The sequence below is a fragment of the Syngnathus leptorhynchus genome, chromosome 3, assembly GCF_054491065.1.
Source record: "Syngnathus leptorhynchus isolate UIUO chromosome 3, UIUO_Slep, whole genome shotgun sequence".
NCBI lineage: Eukaryota > Metazoa > Chordata > Actinopteri > Syngnathiformes > Syngnathidae > Syngnathus > Syngnathus leptorhynchus.
Genome location: NC_141197.1, coordinates 4,539,754 through 4,561,438, shown reverse-complemented (window position 1 = coordinate 4,561,438; position 21,685 = coordinate 4,539,754). Strand labels below are relative to the sequence as shown.

General features: G+C 43.5%; 2 long non-coding RNA genes across 2 annotated transcripts; one reads left to right on the top strand and one right to left on the bottom strand.

Annotated features, from left to right (window-relative positions):
* The first annotated feature begins 8,176 nt into the window (after window positions 1-8,176).
* On the top strand, window positions 8,177-11,279 carry LOC147058889 (uncharacterized). Its single transcript, XR_015065704.1, has 5 exons — window positions 8,177-8,643; window positions 9,102-9,138; window positions 9,230-9,421; window positions 9,778-9,862; window positions 9,998-11,279. It is a non-coding gene; the product is annotated as an uncharacterized LOC147058889 (long non-coding RNA).
* On the bottom strand, window positions 9,011-18,355 carry LOC147058888 (uncharacterized). Its single transcript, XR_015065705.1, has 3 exons — window positions 18,186-18,355; window positions 9,960-10,058; window positions 9,011-9,359 (listed from the first exon to the last, which is right to left on the bottom strand). It is a non-coding gene; the product is annotated as an uncharacterized LOC147058888 (long non-coding RNA).
* Window positions 18,356-21,685: the final 3,330 nt, after the last annotated feature.

Here is a 21,685-nt window from a genome sequence, read left to right as displayed (position 1 = left end):
GAGACCATTATCCCACTTCCTCTTATCCGCCTTCTTTAAATCCACTCGTGTGTCTCCCAACCACTTTTTACGCAGAACAATTTTAGATTCCACACTCTCACTCCCACTCACACTGCTTTCACACTGATACGTAAATCCCAGATTTTAAACCGTATCGTAACCACGAATAGTTCCAAACTATTCTAGTAGGTAAATCCCAGATTTTATACCCTACTAAGTCCACACTTGTACTAATACGTAAATCCCAGATTTTAAACCGTATAGTAACCGCAAATAGTTCCAAACTATTCTAGTAGGTAAATCCCAGATTTTATACCCTACTACACACTTTCACTGTTCCGCTCATCCTTCCTCTTATAATTTAGCGTTGTCAATATGCAGAATTTGAAAAGGAATCTGCTTACCTTGTCTCACTGTGGGCCCAAGAGGAAAGACGGTCGGACGTGTGGCGTCTTTATCAGGTCGTCACCTGGTGTGGACGTGGGTCCCAGACCCCGAGTCCCAGACTCTTGTGGTTACCGAAGTCCCAGACTTCCTTAGAGTCCCAGACTCTTTTACCTCTCTTGCATCACGTCGGGGTCACCATAAATTGTTGGAATTTTTTTCTAATTTAACTTGAACGCGAGTTACTAATCTGACTCCAATTTGTGACCTTACCCAACTGCCACTCATCCAACAATTTGCGCGCTCGTTCTGCAATAGAAAGGTATCAGGAAGCTGGCATTTTCACACACGAGTGGATTTATTCCTAACACACAAATCTAATACATCACCTGGGTCTCGGGTCCCTCTCAATACACCTCTGTACGCCTCTGTTGCCACCAGCAGACGTACTCTACTTCCGAGTTGCCCAGCCATTAATTATACTACACAATATGCAAATGGCACATAAACAAAGGCATTCTGTCATTATTCTATTGGCTATGTGTACACTGCATTTAACTTTAGCTTGCTCTTATTGGTCTTTCTTCTTCTGCAGAATCATTTGCTCGCTCCTCCTGGTTGTAGTTTTCCATACAGGGTCCCCAGTTGTTATCTACCCGCTGCCCCTGGGTCATCTTGTACTCCTTGCTGCTCCTGCGTCATTGTTTAATCTGGAACATTTCATTCGTGCACATCCTTGCCCACATATCTTGTTTTGTCTCCATCGTCACACACTCAGCACTTTACAGATTCATACTCTCATACACAAGATGTCTAATGAACTACTTTAAGATCAAACTCTTATATTCCTTTAATATATATATATATATATATATATATATAAAACTATATATATATATATATATATATATATATATATATATATATATATATATATATATATATATATATATATAACTATATACGATATATGAGCCAAAACAGTGATATAAGGAAGCGCCCTGGATCGCTCTTCCCGGCCGTGGCGCTTCCGTGCAGTGATTTCCCCAGATTCTCTGAACTTTTTAATGATATTATGGACTATAGATGTTGAAATCCCTAAATTCCTTACAATTTTGCTTTGAGAAATGTTGTTCTTAAACTGTTCAACTATTTTCTCATGCAGTTGTGGACAAAGTGGTGAACCTCGCCCCATCCTTGCTTGTGAATTACTGAGCGTGTTTGGGGAGGCTCCTTTTATACCCAATCATGGCACCCACCTGTTCCCAATTAGCCTGATCACATGTGGGATGTTCCAAATAGGTGTTTGATGAGCTTTTCTCAGCTTTCTCAGTATTTTTTGCCACCTTTTCCAACTTCTACTGAACGTGTTGCAGCCATGAAATTCCAAATCATTTTATTATTTGGCAAAAAACAATTAAGTTTATGAGTTTGAACATTAAATATGTTGTCTTTGTAGTGTATTGAATTTAATATGGGTTGAGAAGGATTTTCAAATCATTATATTTTCTTTTTATATACATTTTACACAATTTCCCAACTTCAACCGAATCCGGTTTGTATATCATCAGCCCCCACAGACCCCTGGTTACTTTGCCATTCTCATCCCTGATAAATGTATAATCAACTGTTTGAATAACTGGATGGTCAGCCTGACCAAGGGCCTCATAATTTACAAGTTGGAGTCCCTTGCTTCAACAAAGCTCTCTGTCTAGCTCCAGAGAATTTCTTACCCAAGATGGTGGCGTGTGCACCTCTCTCTGTCCCAACCAAATGGTGTTTTGTTCATTTAAAAAGTGTTTGTCTGACGGTTTTACGTGTTCGTCTCGTCTTAGTACGTCGTACTACTAAAGTACAGCAGGCAGGTTCTACTCGGCATCGGCGAAAGCGAGAACAGAAAGCACCGTTCTGAACTTTGATACGGCGACATTAAAAGAACTTGGACTACTCCGGCCCGAAACAACGCCGGACTCGCCTGCTACTCCTCCCCCGGATAGAAAGCGTTGGAAGCTGTGTGCGAGGAGGCAAAAGAGGGGCAAGCGCGGAGGCGTCCGGGCCAAGCTAGCGGCCAAACCAACTCGCCCGGCCATACCTTCCATTCTTCTGGCAAATGTTCGATCGCTGGACAACAAAATGGATTACATACGGCTGCTGAGATCTACTAACCAGACAGTGAGTAACTGCTGTGTGCTCGTGTTCACTGAAACTTGGTTAAATGTCAACGTTCCGGACTCTGCTTGCTAATCGAGCGGACAGGGCCATTGTAAAAGGTGAAAAATCACGCGGAGGGCGAATCTGTGTCTACATCCGTGACGAATGGTGCCGGGACACTGTTTTTGTGTGCAGACACTGCTCGCCACTGGCGGAGTTTGTGATCATAAAGTGCCGTCCTTTTTACCTGCCAAGAGAAATTACTGCGATTCTACTAGTCGCTTTCCAACGTTGAAAGCGGCAGGATCACAGCTCTTAGTGAACTGTAGCAGGCTGTCAGTGAACAACGGACGGCGCACCCTGACGGTTTCACCATCTTCGCTGGGAATTTTAATCATGCGAACTTAAAGTCTGTTTTGCCTAAGCTACACCAGCATGTTGATTTTCCAACACGTGGTGACAGCTTCCTGGACCTGGTCTACACTATGCATAAAGGAGCTTTCAAAGCCACCCCCCTCCCCTTTCTGACCATTTCTCTGTTATGCTTATGCCTGCATACAGACAAAGGGTGAAAGCATCTAGGCCAGCTGCTCTTCGGGACTGCTTTGGCACAACAGACTGGGAGATGTTCAAGCAGGCAGCCACTTGCAACAACCAGACGGACATAGAGGAGTATACTGACTCTGTTACCTCTTACATCTCAATGTGCATTGATGATGTGACCCACACAAAGTACATCATCACTCGGGCTAACTGGAAGCCATGGCTCAGGCTGTTGAGGGCCAGAGACATAGCCTACAGAGCTGGGGATGAAGCTGGCATGAGAACAGCGAGGGCCAACCTGTCCCGGGGCATCAAGGATGCGAAAAAGGCATTCTCTTGCAAGATTACCGCCCACTTCAAAGACAGCAGGGACGCACAGAGCCTATGGCAAGGCATTCAGACCATCACGGACTACAAGCCCGCGCCACAGAGCTGTGAGTGCAACATCAAAGCTCAATGATCTGAACCGCTTCTTTGCTCGCTTTGACGCTCACAACAACACTTGCCCGCTGAAGGCCCCTCCCCCTCCACATGAGCAGGCCCTGTGCCTCTCTTCCAATAGCGTAAGGACACCCGTAAGGGGGCGGGCCAAGACAACATCCCAGGTTGAGCGCTGAAGGACTGCGCTGAGGAGATTAAGGGTGTCTTCACAGACATCTTTAACATTTCCCTGCAGCGGGCCATCGTCCCTTCATGTTTCAAGGCTGCAACCATCATACCTGTGTCAAAGAAGGCTGCTCCATCCTGCTTCAATGACTACCGCCCCGTAGCGTTGACACCCATCATCATAAAGTGCTTTGAGCGGCTTGTTATGACTCACATCAGATCCATTCTCCTCCCCACTCTTGACCCCTTCCAGTTTGCGTACCGAGCCTCTGAGGATGCAATCTGCTCTGCCCTCCACTCGGCCCTCACCCACCTGGAAAACAGAGACTCGTATGTGAGATTCTGTTTTCCAGGATATCTAATCAAGGATGAGTCAGCCAACCAGCTGCCAACCAGCTGAGGAGTAACAGGACAGACTGAACTGCTGGAGTCACAAAACGGCCAAGGCCCCGCCCCACATAACATTCGTTAGCTAATCAGCGTTGCTACAGCGCCAAAATCCCCTCCCTTTAGTGTAGCAACGCCTTTGTAACCAGGGCAACCAAAACATTAAAACGAGGAGAACGCAGAGTAAGAACTCAGAATAGATTGAGACTGTAACTGAGCCTTCTCTGTCATTCTCCTCGCGAGTAAAACAAACAGACGATATGCACGTGACGTCACAGACCGGCCGACGGTTTGTTTGGGTGGCAAAAAGCGGCGGACGCTAATAGGGCCAAGGCTGGTACTGGAGCATTTTTTAGCATTTTATTGGTTGCAGATCTTGGCAGAGTTGTTACGTAGACAACGTAAACCATGGTGAAGAGTTGTTGTGCCATAGGGTGTGCCTATCGCTACCAAAAAGGCGATACCAAGAAGTTGTATCGGTTCCCTGAGGACCAGACCAGAAAGGATAGCTGGGTGGCAGCGCTTCGTAAGGCGGAACATGGCTGCAACAGCTCCAAGCTTTGGAATCCAACTATCCATTCTTACATCTGCTCAGATCACTTTGTGGGAAGGATGTAATTTTGTTTTATTGACGTCAACATTCATCTGCGAAGTATACTGATGTAGTCCTATAAGGTACACATCCACCATCAGACGACGCTGGCATGAGTGCCTCTCATAACATTTGAAATGTACTCTTTTTATTTATTTTAGTGTATGTGATGTTTGTTTTTTACCCTGTGGGCCAAGAGCCTGTAATAAAGTTTATTATTATTGCTTGGATATTCCCTTTTTCTTGCTGCTACTCGGCCGTGACCTAATGAATGCATAATTACACAGCTTCATTACAGTATGTTTGTCCAATTGTTAGTTTCTCATCATTAGATTGTTCACATATCTACATTTATAATATATTATTATTATATTATGTGCTGCCATGGCTGGCATCTTCTCCGTTTCGCTCCACTGGCTGTGACTCAACGGAATGGACATAACCAGCAGTCAGGTAGCGATATCGTGGCAAACTCTTGTAGGCTCTGAGGTCTTCCTTGGTATATGGACTTGAACAATCTATCAAATAGTTGTAAATGTCTGGATATGTGACTGGCGGAAAAGTGGTATTATGAGAGGACCAAATGCTTGCTGTCCCAGCTCCTGCTACGCTTGAGTTGGTGGCGTTCTTACTTGGTTTCCACAGCGGATCAACATGAATGTTATATTTTTTCTACTTTTCAATGCATCTCTTGCGACTTTCTTGGTCCAACTGGACGAAATAATCACGACACCCACCCAGGCCGCCATTCTCACGAGTCAAATGGCAGCGGACGAGGCTTTTTGCCACCCAAATAATAATGACCGCCCCGATCTGTGACGTCAGTGCATATCCTCCGTACTGGTTGTCTTCTCCTCTTTGTTTTCAGTGAATTAAAATCTGATTGTACTTAGACCCGACATAAACCATACTATATTAATAGTATGAATGACATATAGAAAATAATGTATCTATAATATGCAGTCGTATGCAAAAAAACTTGGGCACCCCTAACCCTAACCATTTTCATGATTTTCCTTTCGAAATCATTGGATGTTCGAATCAGCGATTTCAGTTAAATATATCAAATAGCAGACAAACACAGTGACATTTGAGAAGTGAAATGAAGTTTATAGGATTTACAGACCGTGTGCAATCATTACTCGAACAAAAGTAGGCAGGTGCATAAATTTGGGCACCCCAACAGAAAAATGCTCCTTTTCCAGAAATAACAGCCTCAAAACGCTTCCTATAGCTTCCAATTAGAGTCTGGATTCTGGTTGAAGGTATTTTGACCATTCTTCTCCAGTTCAGGGTATTTAAGGTGGCCAGTTGCAAGTTGTTCTCTTTGCATCTTCTTTGAAGAGTGGTAACAAAGGAGCCTCAAAGTAACTGACGAATGACCTGAAAACAAATATTGTTCCACGTCATGGTTTAGGGGAAGGATACAAAAAGCTTGCCCAGAGATTTCAGCCGGCAGTTTGCAATGTGAGGAACATAGTGAGGAAATGGAAGATCACAGCCACAGTTCTAGTTAAGGCAAGTGGCAGGCCAAGAAAAATCTCAGATAAGCATAGTCGAAGGATGGTGAGAACAGTCAAAGTCAACCCACAGAGCAGCTCCAACGACCTACAACATGATCTTGCTGCAGAAGGTGACACTGCATCGTTCAACTGTTCAGTGCACTTTGTACAAAGAGATTCTGTATAGGAGAATAATGCGGCAGAAGCCTTTTCTGCACACATGCCACAGAGTCGCTTGAGGTATGCTAAAGCACATTTGAACAAGCCAGCTTCATTTTGGAATAAGGTGCTGTGGACTGATGAAACTAAAATGTAGTTATTTGGACATAACAAGGAACGATATGCATGGAGGAAGAAGAACAGAGCATCCCATGACAAACACTTGCTACCCACAGTCAAATTTGGTGGTGGTTCCATCATGCTATGTGGCCAGTGCAGGTACTGGCAATCTTGTAAAAGTTGAAGGTCGCATGGATACAGCAGATTCTTGCAAACAATGTTCAAGAATCAATGACAAAGTTGAAGTTGCGCAGGGGCTGGATATTACAACAAGACAATGACCCCAAACATTTCTTAAATTCTACTAAGGCATTCATCCAGAGGAACAAGCACAACGTTCTCGAATGGCCATCTCAGTCCCCAGACCTGAATATGATTGAAAATCTGTTGTGTGATTTAAAGCGGGCTGTCCATGCTTGCAAACCATCAAGCCTGACTGAACTGGAGATATTTTGTCAAGAACAATGTTCAAAAATACCTTCAACCAGAATTCAGACTCATTGGAACCTATAGGACGTGTTTAGAGGCTGCTATTTCTGCAAAAGGAGGATCTACTAAATATTGATGTCATTTTTCTGTTGGGGTGCCCAAATTTATGCACCTGCCTACTTTTGTTTAGGTAATGATTGCACACTTTCTGTAAATCATATAAACTTCATTTCACTTCTCATATATCACAGTTTTTGTCTGCAATATGATATATTTAACTGAAATTGCTGATCCGAAATACCAATGAAAGGAAAATCTTGAAAATGATCAGGGGTGCCCAAAACTTTGCATACGACTGTAACTATAAACGTGCGTGTGTGTGCGTGCGCATCTGTGTCCACCGTCTGTGCCCATGTGGCCACAAAGTTCTTGGTGCTGTATCCGTGTTCTGATTGAGCAGTTATGTTTATATAAAATAATAAGATTTGCCCACATACGAACATGAAAAAGTATGAGTTTGTCTAACTTAAAATATGCACACGTTGCTGTTTTAACCACTTCAGAAGACAAAAGTAAATCCATCAATTATGAAATATTAAACCCTAAACCAGCTGTAAGTTGTATAAATAATGTACAGAAGTTGTATTGCTTTGTTTTAAACAACCATTGCTTTGTGTCAAGTGTGGTTATTTCTGTGACCTGTGGCCAAAATTAAATCCATCCATCCATTTTCTAGACCGCTTGTCATCATATATGAAATATTAAACCCTAAACCAGCTATAAGTTGTATAAATAATGTACATAAGTTGTATTGCTTTGTTTTAAACAACCATTGATCCCTGTGAGTGTGGTTATTTCTGTAACCTGATATAGAAGTCTATATTAGGTTATTCCATAGACTTTATATAGATGCCATAATTAAAGCCATCAAATATGAATTATTAAACTCTAAACCAGCTGAAGAACAAGAAGAAGAAGAAGAACTGTGCAGAGCAAGTAAAATTGTCGAAGCGAGTCGACACCTGTTGCTTCTGAAAGACAAAAAACAAAAAAAGGCACGAAGAAAGGCTGCAAGAGGTGAGTCTTTGAGGTTTTTCAGTAAGAGTTGTTGTGTCCAAGTTTGTCCATTTCATTATCAATCGATTTCAAGCTTGGACTTAAGTGCTTGCCTGCTAGCTCGTACTTTGTTTTCGCTATGTGACAAGTTGCTTTACTTTATTTTTAACAGTTTGGAAGAGAAGAGCTTCTGACAAAAACGTTAATGGGTTCTGAGCGTTAATGGTCGCTAAAGTGAATTTGCTACAAAATGTTTCATGTCATGTGTATGTAATGGTTTTCTTAAGTAAATAAAATCTGATGTGAATAAAATCTTTTTGAAAGTTTATAACTGTATGGTTAAACAAAAATCAAACAGTAAGTATAGATCACAAATTAGATTTTTTTTTATGGCATGACAAAGATGTAATTTCCCTTTTTATCCATGGTTTGATTTGTGACTCCAAATTTAGCTCAAGGAGTGGCACGAGGAAAGGTAAGTTTTTATCTTTTGATGTCATTAAAATGTGCACCTAACTTTGTTTTACGATCAACAGGGCTTGGAACTCTAAGACAAATCACTTAAAAAGTTAAAATTGTGTTGTGTCATATGATTAACAGCGGTTAATAGGTAATTTGTAAAATGAGACATGTTATTTTCACCTTTAACAGAACAGACTCCAAGCCTGGAGAAAAGAGGAGCATCTGTATCAAAACCTGACTGGACTCCACCAGGTACAGATTGATTTTTTGACTTATTCTTGATGTACTGTCGAAGTAATCACAACTGCCTTGCGTTATCTTTATGTATGTATGCTTAGCTACTGTTGAGCATATGGAAAAAGCATATGTTTTAATTGCAATCTTCAAAAAATCGAACTTGCATTTATAACACATCATTGTTTTGAATTTCACACTCCGGAAACCGGGGCAGATGTCAAAGTGCAAAATAAAACCCAGGTTTACCATGTACATTTTTATCATTTGGATAATAACTTGTAGAACAAGCTATTTTATTTCTACACACTACTATTTTAAAATAATTATTGGATATATACAACAGCCCAATTAAATTGCAGCACATTCAAAGGCACAGAAAGAATGCCACCATTTTTTTCAAACAGGGCAAAGTTTATAATTGGAAAATGTTTCATTTAAATCTTGCAGCTAACATTTGCTTCATTCTTCAACAGCTAGAAAGTGAGTGTGAAACGCCAATGACAGGGAAAAGTAAGAGTTTTTTTGTAGGCATTAGTCATCTAAAAAGAGGTCATAGCTGCAGTAATGTGAGTATTTTATTTCTATTTCTCTTTATTCTCAGAGTTTCTGAAGGTCATCGTGGAGCCTTTTCTGGCAATCCCTGGGCTGAGGAGCCTCAACTCTCGTTCATAATGTGACGCGGAGAGTGGACAGTTGCCCATGACTGATCTGGAGACCTTTGACATGATGTCCTAGGAAATAAATGACAAACAGGATGCAAAAATGAATGACAGGATGATTAAGCTTGGAATTGGTAAGTCAAAATTTAGGATGTTGTGGTCCCCCCTTCCCGCTTAGTTTAACTGCTGTTCTGTCAAAGTTACTGACTTTTTGGTTATTTTTTGCTTGATTTTCAGGAAAAAAAAGTCCTCAATTCAATTTTGCCCACTCTTAATTCCACTCTTCTGAGACACTGTTCGTAATTTCTTGTATACAAATCGCAAAGCAGTCTTGTGTTGGGAGGGGCTGAGATGAAAACCTGCATGTTTCCAAGAAGACCATGAACAGCTATGATTAGTTTGACATCTGTGGTGTAAATTAAAAAAGACAACAGTGAAGGCTCACGATGTGGTGGCTGCTCTCAATGTTTACATTGTTTTTCTGTTGTAGACTCTACACAAATGACAACGTTCAATATGCGTGCTCGTGTGACTCGTGCAGAGGGCCTACAAGGAAGACTGCTCCGATAGCACTGGTAAAAAGAAAAACAATCTGCTCGTTTCTGTGCAATTGCTTCATCTTCGAAATGGGCGACTGACATGATATACTGCATAAAGGAAAAACTATCTTACTGGTAGTTGTTCTTTTCATATTCATATTTCTTTTACAGAGTAATCCCAAGGTCTACAATGGGTGGTGCCTGATGTTCATCAAGTTCATCTTTGTAGAAGCTGTTGGGGATATGCACAGAGAGGCCACGGATGATGAAACAAGGACAGCGATGGCTTTAAAATTAAAACAGACTCCAGTGCTGAGTAGCAGAGGGGGCTATCAAAAGCCCACGAGAGAGATGTCTATTTCAAAAGTCAAAGTCCGCTTTATTGTCAATTTCTTCACATGTTAAGGCACACAAAGAGATCGAATTTACGTTTCCCTCCATCCCACGGTGACTAGACACAGTACACAACACTCACAATCAAATAGCACAAAGAGTAAAAACGAACAGACAAGAGCAACGAATAAGTAATAATCAAATAACCCAAATAAATAAACAATAAATAAATAGATAGACAAATAAGAGCAGCAAAATGGAGCAAGCGTGCTAATAGCAGACAGCCAGATCATAGCGCAAAAGAACAGGACGTCATGCAGTGGAGGGGGGGAGGGAATTTATGATCCGGACAGCTTGGAGTACGAAGCTGTTTCTGAGTCTGGTGGTGCGGGAGCGCAGGCATCTGTACCTCCTCCTAGAGAGCAGAAGTACAAACAAAGAGTGAGCGGGGTGACTCACATCACACACAATCGCGGCCGCCTTGTGGGTGAGACGGGAGGCGTAAACGTCCTTCAGGGAGGGGAGTGGAGCCCCGATGATTTTACTTGCAGTGTTCACTATGCGCTGCAGGGCCTTTATGTTGTACTCAGAGCAGCCACCACCCCACACAGTAATACAACTGGAGAGGACGCTCTCAATGGTGCCACGGTAGAATGTGGTCATGATGGCGGGAGGAGGACTTGCTCGCCTGAGTTTCCGCAGAAAGTACAGGCGGCGCTGAGCTTTCTTCGCCAACGACGCAGCGTTGGTGGTCCAGGAGAGATCCTCACTGATGTGCACCCCCAGGAATCTGGTGCTGCTCACTCTCACCACCACAGCACCGTCGACGGTCAGCGGCAGGTGGTGGGTGTGACCCTTTCGGAAGTCAATGATAATCTCCTTGGTCTTGTTGACGTTCAGCAGAAGGTTGTTGTCCCTGCACCATGCGGCCAAAAGGTTGACCTCCGATCTGTAGTGAGTCTCGTCGCCACCGGTGATCAGACCCACCACAGTCGTGGTTGCTGCTGTGGGTCGCAGTGCAGTCATGCGTCAGCAGGGTGAAGAGCAGCGGAATCTATTTTGTTTCCCCCTTGAGTTTGGCCAATAAGGTTTATGTGCTTTACTTGTTTTATTTGATATGTCCTACGTATGTATATATTTATATTGCAACTTAATAGTTTTGTTGTATTAAATTAGCCCCCATTTTTTAATATTGTATGTATATTTTTACAATTTTTAAACATATTGTGATTAAAAACATTGCAGATTTATATTTGTGATGCTTGGATAATGTATGAATGTTTTGATTTAGGTTCAATTGTAGTTTTGGTTAATTTTAACATCAAAAGGTGTATTTATATCTGCAGTAAACATAAGTACGACAGTTACTAAAACCTAATTTATATGAAAAAACAGATGTGAATTTTCACACCCTGGCATATCACTAAGGTAAGGATCACAGGTTAAATGTGTTGACGAGAACCTCAATTAATGTTGAGTAGACGTCTAGATGTTCAAATGATCACTAGCTATTAGCGCGATTAGCCATCATTTGAACGTCTACGCAATTTATTTTAACCTAGACGTCTAGGTAGCATACAGGCGTCTGCTCGACGTCTATTAGACGACAAAATGCTGACAGTCCTCTGCCTTGGCACCGAGGGACAACGGATTTTCCAGTCTCTCGGGCCAGCGACAAAGTTGCTGTGTTGCCTTGCTCTCCACTCATTTCGCTGCCCCACAGAGCGCCATGGTACGGCAGATCGTCTTCCGTCAGCGCCAGCAGCAGCCTGGTGAGTCGGTGCACCATTACGTCGCTGATCTCGGTGGTTTGGCCAGCCTGTGTAAATTGGGCGTCTTGGAAGAGGGGATGATTCGGAATCAGGTGGCGGAGCATACAACCGACACAAGGCTCATGAGAAGTTGTTTATGTCGGACGATACAACTCTATCTAAGGCGGTGGACATAACCTTTGAAGAGGAAGCAACAGTAATGTGTACATGTTCTATTAGGGTGGACAATCTCTGTACAATGTGATGCTCATATATGTACAATTATTTTATGCAAACATAACTGCTCAATCAGAACACGTATACAACACACACAACTGGATGAACACACACAAGGGGGTGACGCCCCAACACTCAGGTACGAAATGGTCATGTGACAAGTTCCCGCCTTTCCGGACAGTATAAAACAAGCTGACCTGGAGACAGAAGCTGTTGTTTCATCTGCTGCCGTGCCTTGTGTATTGGCCGCCATTAAACAACACATGATCTTGCCAATAAAGAACCAACTCTATACTCCACATCTTTGCTTTCCTGGCTCAACAACAGACATCCCGCACAACACGCAACACCTTCCAGTTCGAGTCGGCTACCATGCTCGTGTCCCAGCTAGCGGCTCCGGACCAGAGCCCCTCCCACCCCGCTCCGCTGGCTCAGACGGTGGTTTTAACGGCCCCACTTTCCGTGCCTACCTCCGACGAGCTTGAGGTTAATGTCGCGGGGCGACAGAGCACCACACCACGTCACCACTGTGGGAATTGCGGCTCTTTGTCACACACCACGCGCGCACCTGCCTGGGACAGAGGTGCCAGCGATGTGGTAGGTTAAACCACTTCTCCAGAGTGTGCCTCTCAGCACCCATTCCTGCCAGCCCCAGGTCTCGCTCATCCACTGCCTCTAGCCACACCACCATCCACTCTGTGGGTTCCAGTGCAAAGCTGTTTTAGTGGTGCACAGTGGAGCTGGATGGTGTGCCACTGCTGCTGGACACTGCGGCCTCCGGGTCTCTTTTGAACGTGTCCACGGTCTGTCGGCTCTTACCCCGACTGACGATTGGGCCAAGCGCAGAGGACCTGTACGGCTATGGGCAGGTTAAGATTGGCATGCTCGCTACTGCTACCTTTGTGGTGAGCTATGGCTCCAGGATTCTCCCTGCATTACCCTTTCAGGTGTCTTGCCATAGGACCAACCTCCTCGGGTTCGACCTGTTTTGTGCCCTTGGCTTTTCCATCACGGACAACTTGGGCGTCACCATACTGACGGTGGCCACACCCTGGTTGCAACGCTGGCCTTTGACCACCAGCCGCTCATGGATCCTGCTGAGACTCCAGTCATCCAGGCTCTATGTTGCCTGCCCCTCATCCTGCGCGATGGGGTCACGGCCGAGTTGCAAAAACTCCTGGACGCAGGCATCATTGAGCGGGTGGACGCATCACCATGGATGTCCCATCTGGTGGTGGCGCAGAAGAAGACGGGTGGCCTATGCCCCTGCATCGATCTCAGGCAGGTGAACAAGTCAGTGATTCTGGATAAGTACCCGCTGACCACAACAGAGGAGCTTTGAGCCAAGTTTCACGGACCAGCTGTCTTCTCTAAGCTTGATTTCTGCCAGGACTACCTGCAGGTTCCCCTGCACCCAGAGAGCCGCAACTTCACCTCTTTTTTCACTCACATGGGGTTCTTCAGGTAGACGTGCATGCCTTTCGGACTTAGTTCTGCCCCCAGCTGTTTTCAGAAGATCATGACCACTATCTTCGCTGGCATCCCTGGCGTGGTCTTGTACCTGGATGACATAGTGGTTCATGGAGCGTCATCAGCCCTACATGATGACTGCCTCTCCAAGGTGCTGGATGTTCTCTCTCGCTACGACCTCATGTTGAACGCTGAGAAATGCACCTTTTCTGCGTCCACCATTGAGTTTGTGGGCTTTCGCCTGACCGCTGACGGCCCGCTATATGGATAGTGCTGGACACTGAATTTTCCCCTGGGATCAATAAAGTATTTCTCTCTCACTCCATCTCTTTCTTTTTTTATCCCCCCCCCTCTCTCCCACTAGTGGAGATGGGGTGTTACTGACCTAAACTCAAGATATTGAGTGAGTGGAGACAATAGAGCTCTATTCTACTGACAAGCCTCCCATAGAGGAAGAGTCTGAGGTGGGCTTTTATGTCTGGGGTTATCTCTCTCCCCCAAACTCTCCTTTATTTGACAGTTATGAAACGTGACAATAATAGGTCTCATTATTTCACCTTGAGTGCAGTCCAAAACAGGGATAGTTTGGTGTCTTCGTCCATAAAGTCACGCAGGACCAAGGTGAAAAAAGTAGTTCTCGATCGAGGTCATGTAGGTAGCTTAACCTAGCATTTCTAGTGGTCCGTAGGTAGCCTTCAAAGCATCCAAATGGTCACTCACAGTTTGCCGCGGAGAGAAAGAAAAGAGAGCTCGTGTTGTGTTTTAACCTCTAAAATGAGATGACTCATCTTAAAATGAATGTTATGTGGAAGATAGCGCTCGTTGCAGCCTTGCTGTCGTGTCACGTTTGATTGCAACACAGTAATAAAGGTCTAGATCCTTGTGCCTGACCTTTATTGAATAATGCATACATATTATTTTGTAATGCGATACACTCTCTTTTGCAGCGTTGGTAGAACACGAATGCCGCCTGACGATCATTCCCTGCAGCCATGCCTGCGGCCTCCAGGAAGAGTCAGTATTCCTTGTGATTGACAAGGACAAAACGATATGCATTCCAACTTCTGTTTTTTTTTTTTTTTTTTGTCAACTGGAGCCTTGGAATTCAGTTGTGAAGGATGAAACAATGACTTTGACAACAAGAAGCAAAGGACTTGAGGATGGAACATGTGATTAAAAATTATAGGTTGGTCCTCAAGGACTGGAATGGGCAGAAGACAAAAGTTAGATTGTTTGAATTGGTCACATAGTGTTCAGAATAAAAATATTAATATTTTAAGTTGAATGTTTGAATAAAACCAAGACTGTTGAGTAAGGTGAGAAAAAAAAATGTCCCAATGCAGTATTTTTGGGGGGGATGAAAAAGTTGTTAATTTTGGTGTGTGCAAAATGGTTCCTATGGTGAATTAAACAAGATGAATGTTCTGACTTTCACTTAAGTAGTGTATAACCTTTAAATGAGAGTCGGTGCAAAATGAGCAATTATGAGAAAATTGCAAATTTTTGAATTAGAAAAATGGAAGCAGTAAGTTTTTTTTTTAATACATTGAAGTTTGAATACGTTTGACCTCTTAAATATGAAAAAAAATTAACAATGTCAATGTGTCCCAAAGTACTGGGTAGAAAAAAAAGAAACAATAGCGTAGTAACACTCACAAATGCAATTTCTGAGAAATTGTTTGTAAAGGCTGAATGAAAAAAAGTAGAATAATTTGAAATTAGTTTGAATAATGTGGACTGATAATGAATGAGCGTTTGTTTATATTTACATTGACAACATTTCTTCAATCCGATCAGAGTTTGGATTAAAGTTGTGGTCAGATGCACAGTTTGTATGAACACATCACACTTTCATATGAGAAAAATCCGTCAAACATCCATGGATTTCCCAAAGATGCCAAAAACAGTAATAGAAGATACCAGAGTGACTTCCGTGTCAACAAAACATCACTCGACCAATTTCTACTTTAAATGTTAGTCTTATTGCATAAACTAACCCTCTCATTCAGAATAAAATCTTGATCGGAAAAGCCTGAATATTATGAATGGGTAATGCAGATGAAGCATTGTTATACCCATCAGGTTTTTAATCTGAATTAATTAATTATTTTCAGGACTATAAATCGCTCTGGAGTAGAAATCGCACTCGCCATAGAATGCATAATTAAGAAAAAAAAAAAAACCACACACACCATATTTCGCACTGGAGTACAAGTCGCATTTTTGGGAGAATTTTATTTGACAAAATACAACACCAAGAACAGACATGAATAGGCAACAACAGGCTAAACGACATAGTTCTCTAACGTCTAACATAAACACAAACGAGGAACCAAGAAGGTCCCTGACATAACATTAACAGTTATTCAAATAACTATAACAATAAATAACACATTTATCAAACCATCCTTGTCACTCTAAATCATTAAATCCATGGAAATCTTCGTCCTCTGTCCTCGTCCACACTCAAGATTCAATAATTTTTATTCGCCATGTTTGAGCGTGCCAAACAAGGAATTTGACTTCGGTACATCACAGCCTCTGTTCAACATTTACGTGACTAACAACACTCAGGACGTGTGAAAAATGACAAATATTCTCAGACATCCCCTGATCTTAAACTCCCAGGTGGGCAAGGAAAAACTCAAAACTCCAACTAGGAGAAATGAGAAACCTTGAGGAGACCACAAATGGGAGGATCCCTCTTCCAGGATGACCAGGCTGCAATGGATGCAGAGACGACAATCCGTCAAATCCGCACTGTTTATAGAAGCGACCGACTTCCCATTAAAGGGTTGATTAGGCGGGGAGGACTCGTCCGAGCGCTAACCACCAGTGTTAAATTAATTCCACACGAATCAATATAACCTCTTTATGACGCCAATCCCTTTGAAGTTAAACGAAGCTCGTGCTGAGTAACTTAAGCTTAAATTTGAGACACGTCGTCAGTTTAACCGCGTCATATTATGGCTCCCTTCGGCGATTTGAGGCTTTTGTTATACCTCGGATATTTTTAGATGTCTTTGTTAAGACCTCAGGGATTCGTTGATCTAGAGTGCACTTGCCCTAGTTGTGCCGAAGTAACTATTTATATGGGACAGCCCTACTTCGTTGACGAAGTAGCGGGCCTACACGTCTTGTATTTCTAAAGTCGAATCAATGAAAGTATGACATTAATAGTTTTGAAAAGCAAGTTGATACATTAATCATTAATTCTAACACCGCATAATAGTTCCTTACTGTTGAATTATTTCAAATAACTCGATTATTTAAACAAAGGATATTTTCTAACGAATTAAACCTTCATACGGAATAAAATTATACCTCAAACAATTCTGACGGTAATTTACTGCGTCAAGCATCTGAGGTACATTTAAGCGCGGCCCCAACAATAGTACTACGGGTGTATTACTTATCTGAAGTAAATGTTTAAATGAATTAAATATTTAAACGGAATTAAATTATCCTTCAAATAATTCTGAACGCAATTTAAAGCGCCAGTTTTTCGAATTAGTTTTAAGCGCGGCCCTACTGCTACAGTACGGGCCCGCTACGGGTGAATTATTTATTTGGAATAAATGTTTAAATGAATTAAATATTTCAACGGAATTGAATTATCCTTCAAATAATTCTGAAGGCAATTTGAAGCGTCGCAAACAACCAACTAACAATTGAACGGATTTGAATCCAATAATAATCCGACAAATTTAATTTAAACGCTTTTATTGTATTTATCACGGTCCGAATTTATACCGTAATAAGTACCTGCAATAGAGTCGGTTCAGAGAATGAATGAACTAATGAATATTCGTTCATTCATTTTCTGAACCGCTTAGTCCCCACGGGGGTCGCGGGCGTGCTGGAGCCTATTCCAGCCGTCATCGGGCAGTAGGCGGGGGACACCCTGAACCGGTTGCCAACCAATCGCAGGGCACACAGAGACGAACAACCATTCGCACTCGCACTCACACCTAGGGACAATTTGGAGTGCTATCAAGCATGTTTTGGGGATGTGGGAGGAAACCGGAGTGCCCGGAGAAACCCCACGCGGACACGGGGAGAACATGCAAACTCCACACAGGGAGGGCCGGAGGTGGAATCGGACCCGCACCCTCCTAACTGTGTGGCGGACGTGCTACCCACTGCCCCACCGAGCCGCCCCAGAGTCAAATTGTCAAATCAAAATTAAACAATCGATCGCATATGCCATACGCATTCGCACAACGGATTAAATGATTATAAAAAGCCACATTTATTGAAAAAGTATGAAATAGAATTACAAATCTTAATTCCTCCAACAACTTGAACAATTTCACTCACTGATACTTCGTTCAAATAAAATCATTCAGTCACGGAGTCATTCTGATTATAAAACAAAAACAGTAGAGTAGGAACAGGTATCTACAAGGTTGGTTGCTATTTTCGGTGGAAATAAAGTCGAGTGATCAGTTCGAATTCATTTCTAAAATTCTAATTTTTAAGAAATAGGTTGGCCTCGAGGAGCCCGGAGTTAGCCCTTAGCGGCAGTCCTCCCCCTGGCTTGAACACGGAAAATCGGTTCCCCTCACCTAGTTCCTCGTGAAATGTCGAGTCCAATTCTTTGAGTAAATCCACTTGGATTGAATAATCCAAGCATCCGATTTTGCGTCTCACACTAAGATTTCTGAGGCTGGAAAAACTCTTGAAACTCTTGCGGGCTTCTCTCTGCCCCCGCCCTTACTGACACCTATATCTTGCATAGCATAGGGTTTTTCCCACGCCTATACACCTGCTGGACTCCGACAGCTGTTTCGGCTTTTTCATTTTTTTCACTCGCTCTTTTCCACCAAAAGTACAGTCAACATCCTGGTCAGCCTCTTACTTACTCTTTCAGAATTTTCCATTTCCTCTTTTTTGGAACAAACACTTTTATTTTACAGGTCGATAAAACGTACAATCAAAAATCTTTGATTATAATGATTGAAACATCTCAGGACATCTGAATCAACCTTTTAAACATTTTTTAACACACCACCATATTCATAGTAGTGGGCACCTTGGTCCAATCGTGTAATAATATTGCTTTAAGCTGTTACTGAATATATTTAGCAAAGCAAAGAAATTAAAATAAAAAATACAAACATTTGAATCAATCTCTTAAACATTGTTTTTAACACACCACCATAGTAGTGGGCACCTTGGTCCAATTGTGTCATAATATTGCTTTAAGCTGTTACTGAATATATTTAGCAAAGCAAAGAAATTAAAATAAAAAATACAAACATTTGAATCAATCTCTTAAACATTGTTTTTAACACACCACCATATTCATGGTAGTGAGCACCTTGGTCCAATTGTGTAAGAATATTGCTTTAAGCTGTTACTGAATATATTTAGCAAAGCAAATAAATTAAAATAAAAAATACAAACATTCGTGCTTCCCTGTGTGATTTAACCGACCCCGTGTTATTCTATTTATCTCCGTTTTTCTTTTTTGCTAGTTCAGCTTGTCTTGCCCAACTTTGGGCTCATGTAACGGTTTGGCACCATCTTTTGGAACAATTTGGAATTTCATCAATGCCAATTTATTCCTGAGCTCAATCCAATACTCACTTTTTGCACCATCTGTTTTTCCCATCCACCATGTTACTTGAGAACACAGTACAAATAATGAAAAATAGACAATTAAAAAAAGGTGTGGAGAGCAGGATGTTATTGCACAGCAATGACTCTGACACTCTAGGAGTAATGTTAGTTCATCAAAGCAACAGCCTGGGGGAAGAAACTGTCTCTGTGTCTGCTGGTTTTGGCGTACAGAGCTCTATTACGCTGTCCGGAGGGGAGTAGTTTAAAAAGACTGCAACCTGTAGGGACGTTACTTGCACGTTTCCTGGTCCTGGACAAGTACAAGCCTTGGATAGATAGGAGGTTGATTCCAATTATCTTTTCTGCAGTCCTGATTGTCCGTTGCAGTCTGTGCTTGTCTTGTTTGGAGGCGGATCCAAACCAGACAGTGATGGAGGTGCAGAGGACAGACTGGATGATGGCGATGTAGAAGGTCTTCAGCAGCTCCCGCGGCAGGTTAAACTTGTTGATCTGTCTCTGGAAGTACAGCCTCTGCTGGGCCTTCTTTCGGACAGAGTCTATGTGGCCGGTCCATTTCAGGTCCCGAGTGATTGTGGTTCCCAGGAACTTGAAGGTATCTGTGGAGAGAATAGCATTACTGCGGATAGTGAGGGGTAAAAGTGGTGAAGGGTCTCGCCTGAAGTCCACTGTTATCCCTACGGTCTTAAGCGGGTTCAGCTCCAGGTGGTTTTGGCTGCACCATTTGACCAGCCGCTCCACCTCCTGTCTGTACGCAGTCTCATCACCGTCCTGGATCAGTCCGATGAGAGTGGTGTCGTCTGCATACTTCAGGAGCTTCACAGGAGAGTCACCTGAGGAGAAATTGTTGGTCTAGACGAGCAGTGGGGAGAGGACGCACCCCTGAGGGGCGCAGGTATTGGTGGTACGGGTGTCAGATGTGATGCTTTCCAGCCTCACACACTGTCTCCTGTTGGTCAGGAAGCTGGTGATCCACTGACAGGTGGAGGCAGGCACCGCGAGCTGGATGAGCTTCTGTTGGAGGATGTCAGGAACGATGGTGTTGAATGCCAAGCTGAAGTTCACAAACAGGATCCTGGCGTACGTTCCTGGGGTGTCCAGGTGGTGCAGGATGTAGTGCAGTCCCATGTTGACCGCATCATCCACCGACTTGCTTGCCCGGTAGGCAAACTGGAGGGGGTCAAGCAGGGGGCCCATGACATCCTTCAGGTGGTTCAGCACTAATCTCTCGAAAGATTTCATGACCACAGATGTGAGAGCGACAGGTCTATAGTCATTCAAACCTGTGATGGCGGGGTTCTTGGCTACTGGAACAATGGTGGAGCTCTTGAAGCATGAGGGCACCTCACACGGCTCCAGGGAACGGTTGAAGATCCCTGCAAAGGTGGGTGCCAGCTGCTCAGCACATACTTTCAAGCAGGAAGGTGGCATGCCGTCTGGGCTCGGTGCCTTCCTGATCTTTTATCTCCGGAACATCTGGCGCACTTCCTCCTTGCAGATCTGGAGTGCGGGCACGGCCTCTGCAGGAGAGAGAGTAGGTGACAACTCTGATGGAGGTGTGGACAGAGCGGTTGGGGGGGGAGGTGAGTGTGTAGATTGGGCTGCAGGAGGTCCTGTTGTTTAGGAGGGCCGATCAAACCTGCAGTAGAACCTGTTTAGTTGGTTAGCAAGCCTTGGGCTCTCCACAGGACGGGGGGTTCGTTTCTTGAAGCCCGTGATGTTCTGCAGACCTTTACACACTGCTGAGGGATCAGGATTGGCAGAGAAGTGTCTCTCCAGGCTCTCGTAACACCTCCTGGCTTTCCTGACCTCTCGGTTCAGTGTGTTTCTGGTCTGCTTGAACAGGTCCCGGTTGCCGCTCCTGTAGGCCTCCTCCTTGACTTTGTGCAGCCTCCTGAGGTTCAGTGTAAACCAAGGTATGTCGTTGTTGTACGTGCAGAAGGTCTTAGTCAGCAGCCCACCAAGAGCACTGAATTGTACTCCAGACATGGCCTAATGAGAGCGGTGTCGATAGTGATAAGGTCATCTGCAGGTAGCCCATGTCTCCCTATGACTGTGAGATAGTGCAACTGCTTGGAGGCAGTTTTTATTGCGTTTTCAATATATATATTTCCAGTCAGGTTTTGGTCTAGGTGGTATCCTAGATACTTTGTAGTTTCCACAACAGGTACCTCCTGGCCCCCCAGCATCAGTGGGGGAGGTTGTGGTGGGTTTCGTGCAAAACATATCCGGAGTTCAACCGACTTTTTCCCGTTGAGTATCATTTTATGCTTTGCTGCCCATTCGTCCAACCTTTGTGCCTCCCGGCACATTGATGAGTCTGACATGATGCTGGAAATGGGGATCGCTCTTGACAGCCCAATGTCATCTGCATATCCAACATCAAGAGTGTCCTCAAACAAAGCATCCCGGGTGGCCATATAAAGGAGGAAGACATATGGGGAAACTACACTCCCTTGTGGCACCCCAGGTGTGACTTCTATCC